At 40.2% G+C, this 13,422-nt stretch overlaps 1 long non-coding RNA gene across 3 annotated transcripts; it reads left to right on the top strand.

Annotated features, from left to right (window-relative positions):
• Positions 1-7,593: 7,593 nt before the first annotated feature.
• LOC111941721 (uncharacterized) lies at positions 7,594-13,177 on the top strand. Of its 3 annotated transcripts, none has more exons than XR_002870227.2 (3): positions 7,594-8,740; positions 11,949-12,146; positions 12,584-13,177. It is a non-coding gene; the product is annotated as an uncharacterized LOC111941721 (long non-coding RNA). The 3 variants fall into 3 exon arrangements; XR_002870226.2 differs by having other exon boundaries at positions 7,617-8,832; XR_015280068.1 differs by having other exon boundaries at positions 7,804-11,186.
• Positions 13,178-13,422: the final 245 nt, after the last annotated feature.

The raw sequence follows: 13,422 nt of genomic DNA, 5'->3' as shown, positions 1-13,422 counted from the left end.
CTGGTAGCGTGCAATTTTGTTGTTATTCAGGCACCAGGTGCAGGAAGAATGCATTAAAATGCATGCTGACTGGTAGAAACATAATTATGGAAGCTGTACAAAATTTGAATGTATTTGCACAATGCATTAATTTTATCCTTAAGTGTACTCCACAAAATGTCTCTTACAGATCAGAGCTTGATGCAAAATCTTTGGAGGAAGTGTGAAGAACCCCCTTGATCCTGGAGAATTTTGGATTGGTGTCTCTATGTGTAACTATCAGTTGATAATTTCACTCAATAAACTTAGGAAGCTTCATTAATCTCTGACAGAAAAAGAAACTAAAAGAGATTTTGGTAATGAGATCCATAGAAGAGGTAGCAGTTTATGAATAGACAGCAGATAAAACAGGTGTGGGAATTATGAGACCATTTCAAATCTTCTTCTGGGCAGATACACTATTGTGTGTCTCTCACACACAATAATTAGACAGAGAATTTCCATTTGCTTTCCCAAGAAACAGTTATGTTACAGTGGTTTTGGCTTCAACTGCAGAGGCTCCAGATCTCTATCCAATTCTTTCATTTAATTAATTTTTACATGTGAGTGGACCCAGACAGTCAGTGTGGTAGTGCCATGCTTTGAAATTGGAAGCAGTGCCCCATCCCTCCTCTGATCACAACCACAAAGCATTGAAGCATTGCTGCCTCCACAATAAAGTTTCTACCTTCTATTTTTCTTTTTTCTTTTTTTTTAATTTTTTTTTTTTTTTCTACATGTGAAGCAAGTTGCTCTTTATGACTCCTGCTTCTTACCCAAACCTTGCAACACCTGAAGCAAACAGCAGGTAGTCATTTCTACAGCAGAATCTGTTCTTCGCTCCATGACCGATGCTGCACTCATATCAGTGGATGCAGATTTCACTGATAGTGGATAAATTATTATTTTGGGAAGTTTTATTACTGGAATGAACCAAACAAACATAATCTGGTATTGTAAAAAACAACTGAGAAAGACAACTTTTTCTTTAAAAACAGAAACATTTTTCTACTTTTTTAGTATAGGGCAAAAATTCTTTGAGTAGAAAGGTGCAAAATGGTGATTTCTTAAGGTGCAATGGATTAAGCAATATTCTTCTGGATTCCCAAACCTTTTTAACTCGGACTCTACTGTTCCCCTGAAGATGCATGGCAACATAATTACATACCCTACGGCATCATATCCTACGTCTCTTAGGAGCCCTCAGAAATGAATCATGAATGATAGTTCATTTCAGGATTTGGAGTAGAAAAAAAGATGAAGGAATGACAGGACTTCGCACTAGGAGGGTGTTTTTTTTTATAAACTCTGTATTAAAGTTGCTTAGAGTCTGTAAAGCACTGCTTAAAATTGTATTTTTTTGGAGAGAATACTATTAAGAAAGAAATCAAAGTATAGACAGACTTACTTCAGGCACTGGTAACCTCAAGATGGGCAGTGTAGAATGGGTGTGACATGCTGTGCAGATCCACCTATGGGAAATTTATCCATTTTTTGTTCCTCTTATAATATTTTTTTGCAAGGAAAATAATTCTATTCAACACTTTCATTGTTCAAAAGAGGGGGTTCCTACATGAACTTGTTGCTTTGCTGTTAGATAGAGACAAGGGCATGTAAGTGGTGTAATCACAGATATAAAGCAGGACCTGCCTGTCGGTTTCTCTGCTGCAGTCAGCCAGGTATGTTTATCCTGCAGTTAGTCCATGCACACAGCTTGAGATGGTCTGAAGGTCAAGCTGTGTCGCACAGCACAGCACAGCACAGCACAGCACAGCACAGCACAGCACAGCACAGCACAGCCCTGGCTTTTGTCCACTCACACTGCCTATTACATGGATCACTAGCTCTGTGTGCAATGGTTTTCCAGTTAAGATCATTACATGGAGTTTGCTCATTCAGCAGCATAGGGTGTGCCTTTCTTTATGCTTTTGTTTTAAATACTGAGTATCTGAGTATTTCAGATTGATCATTTATTTTTGTGAGTAATGTAGCAGGGCAGGAGTCTATGTGCAGCAGGTAAGGAAGGGATGGATATTTCTGAACAAGGAGACAAAAATCTCATCTCTTGGGTGAAATGCTGCCTTTAAACTCATCATTACAAGGAATTGCTAAAATTGTGTGTCCCCCAAGTGAGGACTCAGTCTCTACCTGTGCAGGTCCTTATCCCAGAATCCTCTAGCCTAGAACAGGGACCTGTGTCTTTCTGAAGGATACATAAGTTCCCACTAATTTTGGTATTGGAGGTGCCAGCCATCTTTTCCATACTACATTTGACTGCTAATGACAGTTCCTAGTGAGGTGAAGGGAATCAAGTTTAGTCAACCTCAACTGGAGCATTAGGAAGACATTAGCAAATTACTCACATTCTAAACCTCTTTTTTAAGGCAAAACTAGCTCAGCTTTTTTCAGCTTTCTCTGTGATGTTACATTTTCTGAGCCTCTCTGGGTTTTACAGTTTTTCTCCATCTTCCTTAGGCTCTGGAATCTCCCTGGAAAAGTACTGACTTCTCCAGTAAGCATAACATAGAAATGGACCGGACAATAGTAATTGCCTCTCAGATAAGGCAATGTACTTTTAATATACACCAATGCCAAGCTCCATCTCCTTGATATACATAAACTATTTTTTTTTTTATCCAGTGTAACTCAGAATCCTTTTCTGCCTTTCTCCTGGCTAACTGGTACTTTCCCATTTATATGTATATTTAACTCTTACTTCATTATTTTTATTATTTTTATTTCATTATTTTATTGTGTCTGCTGCCATCACTAGCTCTTCTGTTGAGATCCTGGCTCCTGAGGTCAGATAGCTGATATATGCATTCCCCTTACTCTTGGATTGGGTATAACTTTTGCAGGTTGTACTATTCAAGCTGCTAGTTAAAATACCGAGAATGGGATCAGACTGAAACTCACTGGGGCATCCTAGCCTTCTACCCTTTGAACATAACAGGTTATCAATGGCAAGTCCAGTTTCAACTCCCATTTTGAAACAACTCACTTCTCATCATAAACTGCTAGTATGTATCCGAACGCACACTCCGGAAAGAAAGTTTCACATCAAGTTTATGGGCTCAACTCCTCCCTCACCTCTGCAGGCAGATTACACCAAGGACAGACACACTTTAGGAACAGGGATTATCTCTTATCTTTCACTAAGGAGTCTTTGCATTTTCATCCTACAACACCTTTCATGTGTCAGTGAAGGAGTCAAGATATAAAATAGCTAGATGAGCCAGCTTAGTATAGTCCTGTAAATTTTTGTGCTCCCTTGCCATGCATTGTTTTCCTGGCAAATATTTAGCAGAATTTAGTAGAGAATATGTCTTTGCACCAGTGATGGAAAGAACTGAAGTGACAGTGGGCAAGGTCCTTAAACCAGACAGAACATGTATGGGACTGGCTTTGGTCTTCTTCTAAAGTACAGCTGCGGGCCTTGAAAAGGGCCCATTCAATGAGCTAGTTCACAGTTTCATGCATCTAGCTTCACATGTAAGTTTGTCCTCTGTCTTTCTATGTAATTCTCACATTTAAACATTTTTCCTGGTCCTACAATGCAAAAATCTTCATCCTTCCCCTCAAATTCATGTAAGATTTTGTCATCCTTCCACTTTGTGAGAACAAAGAAAGCAATGAGAGCTTATCAGAACAAAGGGAATGGAAAGGGAACTGTTTAGAATATAAGTAGAAAAGCAGCATTAGCTGTAGCTTCTGCTAGTACTGTAAGATGGAAATCAAAGTATGCTTCAAAGAAGCATGTTTCCCAAATTTCAGTTTGCAAAAGGCTTGTTGTTAAAGGCTCCTAGGAAAAAAAAAAAAAAGAAAAAAGAAAAAAGAAAAAAGAAAAAAGAAAAAAGAAAAAAGAAAAAAGAAAAAAGAAAAAAGAAAAAAGAAAAAAGAAAAAAGAAAAAAGAAAAAAGAAAAAAGAAAAAAGAAAAAAGAAAAAAAGAAAAAAGAAGCAGTTAGAAGCAATTTGAAAAGGATGAGGTATTTTTATATTGTATGTTTCTTCCATATCAGAAATACAGGGTTTTATAAGCCGATTGAAGAGAACAATTTACACAATGCTATTCTTCAAATAAAATGAACAAGAATGCTTGTGATGGGTTGAGGTTTGGGCAAGCTTTTAGTATGAGCAGAGGTAGGCAAAAGAAGCTTATGGATAATTGGTTATGTTCTTGTTGTGTTCCAAGTGTTTCTGTCTTTCCTTTTAGCTCTCTCCTTTGGTTTAAAGTGAACCAGTTTACAGTTTCCTCAAATTTGTATGCATTACAGGAGTTAAAACTATTTTATCCATATCACATAAAAATCCCACCTTCTAAGGAGAGTAACAAATATGGCTGTGGAGCAGGAGTGATTTCAACAGTTAAACTAGAGGACTGAGAAACAATTACAGGCTTGGTTTGACTTGATTAGCATGATTATCAGAAGAAAGTTTTAAAAGATGAGATATTTGGATAAGGGATTGGGCTGCAGAGGTAACAGCAAATTAGGCAAACAAAAAACTGCTTAAATCAAATGAAGCAAATGAGCTACATTAGTGGAGATATCTACACAGGATCCAAATTAGATCTCATTATTTTAGGAATTTTGATGGTCCTTCTGCTAAATATTGTTTTAAGATAATACAAAATTGAGTATTTGAACAGTGGGAACCAAAACTGTTTACTACTTTGAAAGAACTAAAAAGCAGGATTAAAAGAGATGTCAGCAAGAGAACAGTAGCTTGCGAAAGGTGAGGGGTCATACAGCACAGCATGGTGTGAAATTGAGAGAGATAAGAGAAAGAGACCCACGTTCACTTTATAAAATTGGTGAAGGCCATGAATTATTTTTTTTCTCAACAGTCATGTATGTAAGTAACCACATATAAACCAATCACATTTGGCAGTAATTATTAAGTAGCTCTTAGTGATTATGCAAACTACTTCATTCTACACTAGCATAAAACTCTTTATTTCCTGGCACTTTTTCCTCTCTAGTAAAGTAAAAAGTAAGTTTTTTTGGAGACAATAATATTTGCTAAATTTTAGTCCATATTTATGATGAGTTTAGGCATCTTTGGGGGTTTTGGTTTTGTTTTGGGTTTTTCATAAATCCATAAACTGACAGAAGGATTTTGAATGTCAGAACAGGTAATCTAGAAGTCAAAGGCATCATTGCTTTGCACAGATATAACATGAACAGGTAAAATATTTGGAGAAAGGCTGCCATTACAGAATGTGGCCTCTGTAGAAGCAGCTACTGAATAGTTGGTATAATGATTTATTTCTAAGTTCTGTGACCCAATAAATATCTTCCAGTGGTGAAGTGTTAAAGGTAGTGTCTTGTACAATAAACGCTCTGAAGGATGGTCTGTGTACATTCCTATTAACTTATCGTAGGGTCTACAAGTTATTTAGTTTAGGCCAGTAACCTCTCCACATGAGGCTTGTGTATGGTAATATAAAATTAACTTAAGCTCTTGACTTGAACTGACATAAAAATCACACTACGCAGCACCTTCCTCTAGCTAATTGATGTTTTTGTGTTTCTGGGGCAGAAATCAGGAAAAAAGTGTGATCCACTGTGATCCACTGTGATCCACCTCACAGAATCACAAGCTCACAAAGTTGCATCACAGCTACAATAACTGACATTGGCAGGAACAACTGGAAACTGTCTAGTTCACTCCTCTCATACTCATGTATGTTCAGATGCACAAAGTTGCTCAGTTTCTCTGAGACAGTCGGCAAGCTTGGAGACTCCACAGCCACTCTGGTCAGCCTGTTGAAGTGATCAGTCACAACCAGAGCAAAAAATGTGTGTTCTTACCTACGTGTGTGCTCATTACCTCATATCCTGTCACTGGGCACTACCAAGAGGAGTCAGTCTCCCTCTTCTTTATTCCCTCTGTTTAGCTGTTTATATTTATTCCCTCTGTTTAGCAATATATTGGTAATATCCCACTGAGCCTTGACCTCTCTGGGCTAAACAGCCACAGCTCTCTCCTACTCTTGTACAAAAGATGCTCCAGTCCCTTAAGGTACTTTCTGGTCCTTCATGGCTCATGGACAGCTTTTTGTCCACCAGGGCCTCACGTCCTTCTCCACAGAGCTGCTTTCCAATAGGTCAGCCCAAGCCTGTGCTGGTGCCTGGGGTTATTCTTCCCCAGGTGCAGGACCCTGCAATTTGCCTTTGTTGAACTTCAGATAGTTCTCTGCCCAGCTCTCCAACCTACTGAGGTCCTTCTGAAGGGCCCTCTGAAAACCTTCTGGAGTGTTGGTCACCAGACAAACTTGGTAAGGAGACATTCTGTCTTTAGCCCGCTGGCAACTCTTGTTCTTGAGCCATCCTGAGAGCTTGCTATCTGCCAGGACCCCCAGGTCCTTCTGTGCAGTGCTGCTGTCCAGCTGGTTGCTACCCAGAGTGCGTGAATTTTTTCCTATCCATGGGCAAGATTTTGCATTTTCCCTTCTTACTCTACATCAGATTGCTGTTGGTTCAGTTTTCCATCTCCCTATCAATTGCAACATAACCATCTGATTCATCAGTAGTCCTTGGTACCTTGTAATAATGGCTTTTCTTACACATTTAATATTAACTACTGCATGCATAGTAAGTTTTTGTTTATTTGTTCTTGCTTGCTCTTTTGGGGAAGGGGGACCACCATTTTATGTTTAACACTTATTAAAATTATCCTTTTACTGGGAAAACCCACAGCTTTTTATAACTTGGAAAAATTAAATATAATTTTATTCAGAAAACTGTCGGGGTTTGACACTGGCTAGAAGCCAGGCACCCACGAAAAACCATTCACTCATTCTCCTCTGCATTAGTTGAGCAGAGGAGGAGGAAAGAAAAACCAGAAGGTTCACGGGATGAGATAAGGATTAGGAGAACACACCCTAATGGCAAAACAGGCTCAAAACATAAAAGGTGTAAAGATAAATTTATTAACAGAATTAAAAGAGGATAATGAGAACTAAAATAAACCTTGGGAATATCTTCCCCCCTCCCCCAGCCCTTCTTTCCTTCCCACAGACAGCACAGAGAGACATAACATGGGGTTTTTAGTCAGTTTGTCACTTTTTAAAAAAATATTTCTTCGGTTTGCTCAGGGAGAGGAGACTTCTGTTGTGTCAAGGGGTCCTTCCCATGGGAGCCAGTTTTCTGTGAACTTCTCCACCGTAGTTCTAATTTTCACGAGTAGCAGCCCAACCCAACCCGCTACAACTTGAGTCCCTCCCACGGGCAAAATAGTTTTCCAGAACTACATGGCGTGGGTCATTTTAGTTCATGGGGTGTAGTCTTTTAAGGATGAGCTGTTCTTGTCTGGAAGAAACAAGGAAGTCCTCTTCCTCTATCTTCTCCTCTCTGGTCAAGTCCCCCATGAGATTACAGTTTTTCAGCATCCACACACTCCAGTGCAAGCACCTCTTTCTCATGGGCTGCAGGTGAATTCTACATCCCCCCATGCCCTTCATGAATTACAGGGAAACAGTTTGTTATATTATAGTCCTCACCATGGCTTGCAGAAGAATCTCAGCACTGATGCCCGGATCACCTCCTCCTCTCCCTCCCTCCCTCCATTTCATCGACCTCAGCGTCGCCATCTTGTTCTCCTCACGTGTCTTCACCTTTCCCTTTTCCCTGATCCGGGAGGGAATCGGTGTCTGTGGGATTGTCTGTTCTCAAGTTCTGCCAGCTGAAAAGTTCTTACAGGGTTCCGCAGTGCTGAAAAGCTGATCCCATCCGGGCTCCGCACTGGGGAATTGCTCGTCCTGCCCCTCGGCTGGGCCGCCTGGTCTCCCCACAGCCGCGCGGGCGGTGCCACCGCGACATCGGCCCCAGCCAGCGCCTCTCCTCATGCGGGGCACCGAGAAGGAGAAGCTGCTGCCGCCGCCCCTGTTCGCCCTTCTGTTCGCAGCACGGCCGGCGGAAAGCGGCCAAGCAGGCACAGCTCTCTGCGAGCCCTGCCAAGACAGCGGAGACCACTCCCAGCCCCGGCCGCATGGCCATGGCCGTGTGGTCCTGGCAGCTGTGCCCGGCCTCCCCACCTGAAGAAAAAAAAAAAAAAAGAAAAATTGAAGAAGAAAAGGAATAAAGAAAAATTGTGCACAGTTTTTTCCTTTTTAAATACGTCATCACAGAAGCATTATCAACCTCTGTAGCTGGGCTAGTAGTATGTCCATCATAAGAGCCTTCAGGGACTGGCTCTGCTGGACGCAGTAGAATCTTGGAGCAGCTTCTCTCTCGGAAGCTGCCTCTGTGGCTTCTCCCACCCCTACTAAAAGTCAGGCTGTGTTAAACCAACACAAAAACATAGCAATTGAAAGTACTAGGGTTGAGAGTCAGTCCTATATTATATTTCTCCAAAACTTCCTTCTAGTTTTAATTTTTTTAGGTTTTTTTGGTTGTTTTTTTTTTTTTTATTTTTTATTTTTAAGTAACTGCAACGTAATTTTACTTTTGCATAAGCATACCTTTTTTTTTTTTTCTGCTTACTTACCTTCTTTAACAGAAAAAAATTATTTCATATACAAACCCTGAATCTAAGAGAGATTTTCTCCTACTGACATCTCAAATAATTTAGTGGTACTGACAATTTTTTTTCTCCTGTGCTGCAGCTTTACTTAATGCAGGAGAGAGCAACTCCAGCAGTGGGAGAGACCAGGCAGTATACCTCAACCCTATTATTCCAGGCATCAGCTAAGACAAGTGTAAGAAACTGCACCTGGAGGTTTGTTGATAGCCAGATAGTGGTGCACAGGATGGATTCTGCGTGGCTGTGAATTTTAATGGCTTTGTAGTTATCTCAAGAACTTATATCAGGTAGTTACTTCATTCCAAGTTACATGTCTGTAAAGACATAGAGAGAGGGCCAAAACACAGTTGAAATAATCCAAGGATCCCCTTTGTTGACTCCATTACACCTAGAATCAGAGGCTGTGTTTTTAATCCAGTGTCACAGTGACTATGGAGAGATTTAGAGATATTTTCATTATCTTACTTCTTCAGTTTAGCATTTATCTTGTAGATAATATTTTCTGTATCTATATTAATGGGTCTGGATTTGTAGGGGAGCATTCCTGGTATATATTTGCAGGGACTGATAGACTGTAATCCATGTTCCTGATCAGCTGCATACTGTCCCAAAGAGGTCAGGGAACATTTGCCACAGGTGCTTGGCATCCAGCCACTCACTGTGGAAACTTGCACAATTTACTAAGAGGTCAGCCCATACCATGCCTGGGATATTCCTGGGCTAACTTGCTAGGATGGGTGCAGCCTTCAGGCCTGATTTGAGCACTGAGCAGTCTCACTGTACTTATTTACACCTAGCTGTACAAATAGTGTAGAAGATCCCAGTGGATATCTGCCAGCGTGGAGCTATAGTGTGGGTGATTAAATACATGCCATCTATTATTTTCTAATGATGAGCCATAAAGCATTCTCTTTTAGCCTCTAACACATCTTCAGAAAGGCTTTAATTTAACCAGGATGTCAGTGTTCCGTGGATTCTTCTCTTCCTGATGCTAGGATGAAAAGGGAAGATTGGGTCTACTGTGTTTAACTCTGCTTTTAATCACAGGCTAGAAAACTGTACAAATCCTTCAAATATTTCTTACTGCTGATTTACCGAGGATTCTGCTGCTTCTTTTCTCCAGTGACTCCAATTTCTAGTCCTGTTAAAAGCTTTGACATTTAAACAAAAAATAACAGGAAGGAAGATCCCTTTTGTTGCATTAGATGCAAAGGTAGTGTCTCTCTCTTGTTTTCTGACTACAGTTTGATCCCTGGAAAATTTCCTCTCTCTGAATGCCTGTACAGCTGCTGTTGCTAAGATCTTGTACTGGATAGCTCTGCTCCACTCTGCTTTTCTTGCCTGACATTAGGAAAGTGACTGCCTCTGCCCTCTGAAGTGGATGTCAGCTGACTAGAGGAATGGAAGGACCTTTCCCAAGGAAATTTGTCACCTGCTGAAGGCTGAAGACATCCCTGAATGAAATACAATTGCACACCATTCACAGTCTACCTAAAGTCGCCCCAATAGTGTTGTTCCTGCAGCAGGTTTGCCTTCACCAAGAGACCATCATTGCTGTTCCACAGCCTGCACTGAGAGAATTCCTTGGTACCTGTGTGCCTCTCTCCATTTCATTTCCCACATGCAGCTTCTGACAACTCTCTGCTTCCTAACATCCTTTCCACCTTCCATCCTGCCTGGCCACTTATGCCCAGAGAACAGTCCCCTACAAGGCATATCCTGATCTGATAATATAGTTTCAGCATGTGAAACAATGGCATGTGCCATTTCCCTGGCACATTTCACACATCTTGTGAACCATTTCAAAGCTCATATGCCTTGACCTTTGGTGGACTCGAGCACATATGCATAACATTAAACTGTCATCTCTGCCTTTAGCTATGTTCTGTGACATCTCACATGCTTCTCTGATTGTAATTTGACAGAACAAGGAAAGAATTTCAGTCTTCTCTGCAGATTTTCCTCTACATTTGCATTTATGATGCATGATTCCCCAAAACGAGCAGCTTAAAACAATAAAAGGAACAGCAGAAAGATGGCACATGCATCTAGGAAAGGGACAGATTAAGATATTGGTCACAAGTGAATGTTTTGTGGTGACTGAGTTCCTTAATTTTAGCTCAATTGTTTGGCTGCTCTAGCAAAGACTAGGGAGTTGTATGCAACATTCTTCCTTTCGCCAGCAGCTAAGAGACACAGCAGCATTATCTGACCGTGTTTGCTTTTTGGGTTTTCTTTGGTGATTCCATGCTTCACAGGTTGGGAGTACACTTTAGGAATACTGCCACATCACGTACCACGTCTGGGGAAAATCTGTTCTAGACTGGGGAAAGGAACTTAAGATTTCTGTGGTGCTCATCACTTCTATGACAAGTCAGTGGGTATGACCTGAATTCAAACAAGGCAATTGTTTCTGGAATGACCCAAAGCAGAGCACAGCACCATCCTATACCACACAAAGACAGCTGCATAGAGTCAAGAGAGGAGAATCGGTATGGGGTGGGAACGAGACATCAGTCTGTGGGTTACAGTGATGTGCTTCTGTCTCTGCACAAATGCACTAAAGGTACTTGTCAGACTTTCTTCCTCTTCTGATCATCTCATTAACCAGTTCTCCCCAGAAAGAAACAGTGTTCTTCAGGTGGGTTTGGAAATGTGACTTTCTCATAGCACATATTACTAGCATCAACAAGAAACCTTTTTTAAGGCTTCAATGGCATCTACCTCACCACTTTGGAGTTTAAGATATAGAAGGATTGTTTCCAATTTTATTCCATTTATCAGGATATGAGAGTTTCAATTTGGTTGTCAGAAACTTAAATGGATAGAGAATAGTTTTTGAAGTCAAAAATTATTACAGTCCCACACCTTTGTAAGAGAAAAAAATCAGGATACTTGAGGGAAATGGATTTGTTAGGATGGGAGAAAGACATCTTTGCTGGTGATTCACACTATAATGATGTCTGACTCTTTTATTCTGAGCAGGAGCTACAAAGAGATGATTTTTCTACCTATTGAAGAGATTCAATGAGGACATAGCAGCACAGCTAGGACTTATTTTCTCTTTGTCTGTGTTCCCTTAGATACAATTTTCTAGGTTTCACATTTAACGAACAAACTTTTCCTGTAAGTCAAGACAATACTTACTCAAGAGGCCAGCTACTAAGGATAATACACAGTTGTGTTACAGGATCATGTATTGGATAGGTCTGTAAAAGGATGGGACTTAGAGACTTCTTAAAGGACATCAAACAGAATATAGCTTTATTTGTCTGGGATGAAAACTATGGCAATAATTATGCTGTTTAAATAATTGTAAACTTGTTGTCTCCTGTGGGGAAGAAGGGCAACTCCCAGACAGGCCATGATGCTGGAGATGCCATAAATCTCCTCTCTTTTTCAGGTTATAGCATGCAGTGAGAACAGAGTTCAAAGTGGGTGATGCTCTTGCAAATGAGTAGCAGAAGACCTGCTATTCTCTAAACCTGAAACATTCTCTAAACCTGAAATAAGCCTGGTTGCCGCAGTCAGCTTGCAAGGTCTTCTGTGTGAAGTGTCTTACTGACAGTGAAAACTACCATTTTCTGTAGGAAATCTTCTGGTAATTAATCATATTTTCTATTTTCCCCATTAATTCTACTATAATCTGATCATGCCCGATACAGCTTTCCAAGGACTTTTAACTGCAACTCTTCCACCACCATTCACTGAATATCAGTCAGGTGAGATTGTTGCACTGGCCAAGAAAAAACATTTAAGACTTGCACTGGATTTTCAGACTGAAAGGGGTAAGCCTGGGATGACAACATGCCTGATGCTGTCTTAGAGATATCATCTATAACTAGGTATTTGTTATTTTGATAGATGTGTTCATATGCTTCCAGGTAAACACAAATGTTAAAATGTTAAAATGTTAAAATTAATAGTTAATTAGAGGAACTACTGGCCATAACAACAATAATTGAATATTATGGTAGCAACAATGGTTTTTGTGCACTCACTGATCACTAATGTCTCCTGTCTCCTTTGTTTGTGCAGACTGCTCAAAGAACTGTCTGTTCCTCACATTTACCAGGCTGCTCCAGATGGGGACTCTGAAGGAATGGAGTGAAAGTAATACCAAGGAAATTGTTCAAAATTTGTTCATGAAGAAAACAAGCTCGAGAGGGACAAGGGATGTTCAGGCTCCATTCCACTTTCCTTCACAGTGGCTTTTTCGTAATTCAAATGTCATAGGCTAGATCAGTATATTTACAATGAGCCCTTCAGTCTCTTCTTTCAAGGATCTTGCCTCTTCCAAAAGAGAGATGTGACAGTTTCAAGTGGAATGGTTCTTGCAGGTGATTTTCTTTATATGGTCAAAGTAAAACCAACAAAACCAGAACATAATAAACCTCACATACCCAGTGAAGAGAATAAACTTGTCTTTGGCCTTTTTTTTGACTTTCTCGAAAGAAGACGAAAAGACTTGGGCTATCTCATCAGATATCCTGGCAGTTGCTATAGACTGTACAATTTGACTGCATCAGGAAAATAAAGTCTACTTTTACACGTGGCTGAAAGTTTTGTTCTTCAAGTGTTTGAGTCTAGAAGGTGAAAGCAAACTAGAAAATAAAATCTTCTTTGAAACAATGCTTGTTCCTACTCATTAGAGCAGTGAAAGCCTCAACAAATCTTTTACAAACTGAAGTCAGAGTATAATGAAATGTCATAGAACTCTGCAGGACTAAGAGAAGCTTTTCCAGAACAGTAGAATTCCAGAGATGGAATCTATATTTGGGAAACAAAAAACAGGGTTTAATGGTTTCTACTCTTTCTTTCACTCTCTAGAAAAGTTCCTCTGAACACCTGGCTTTCAGTCCAGCATCTAAATCATG

The sequence above is a fragment of the Cyanistes caeruleus genome, chromosome Z, assembly GCF_971803275.1.
Source record: "Cyanistes caeruleus chromosome Z, bCyaCae1.hap1.1, whole genome shotgun sequence".
In the NCBI taxonomy this organism is placed as follows: domain Eukaryota; kingdom Metazoa; phylum Chordata; class Aves; order Passeriformes; family Paridae; genus Cyanistes; species Cyanistes caeruleus.
The sequence above is the reverse complement of the archived record's forward strand: the minus strand, read 5'-3'. Positions and strand labels throughout refer to the sequence as shown.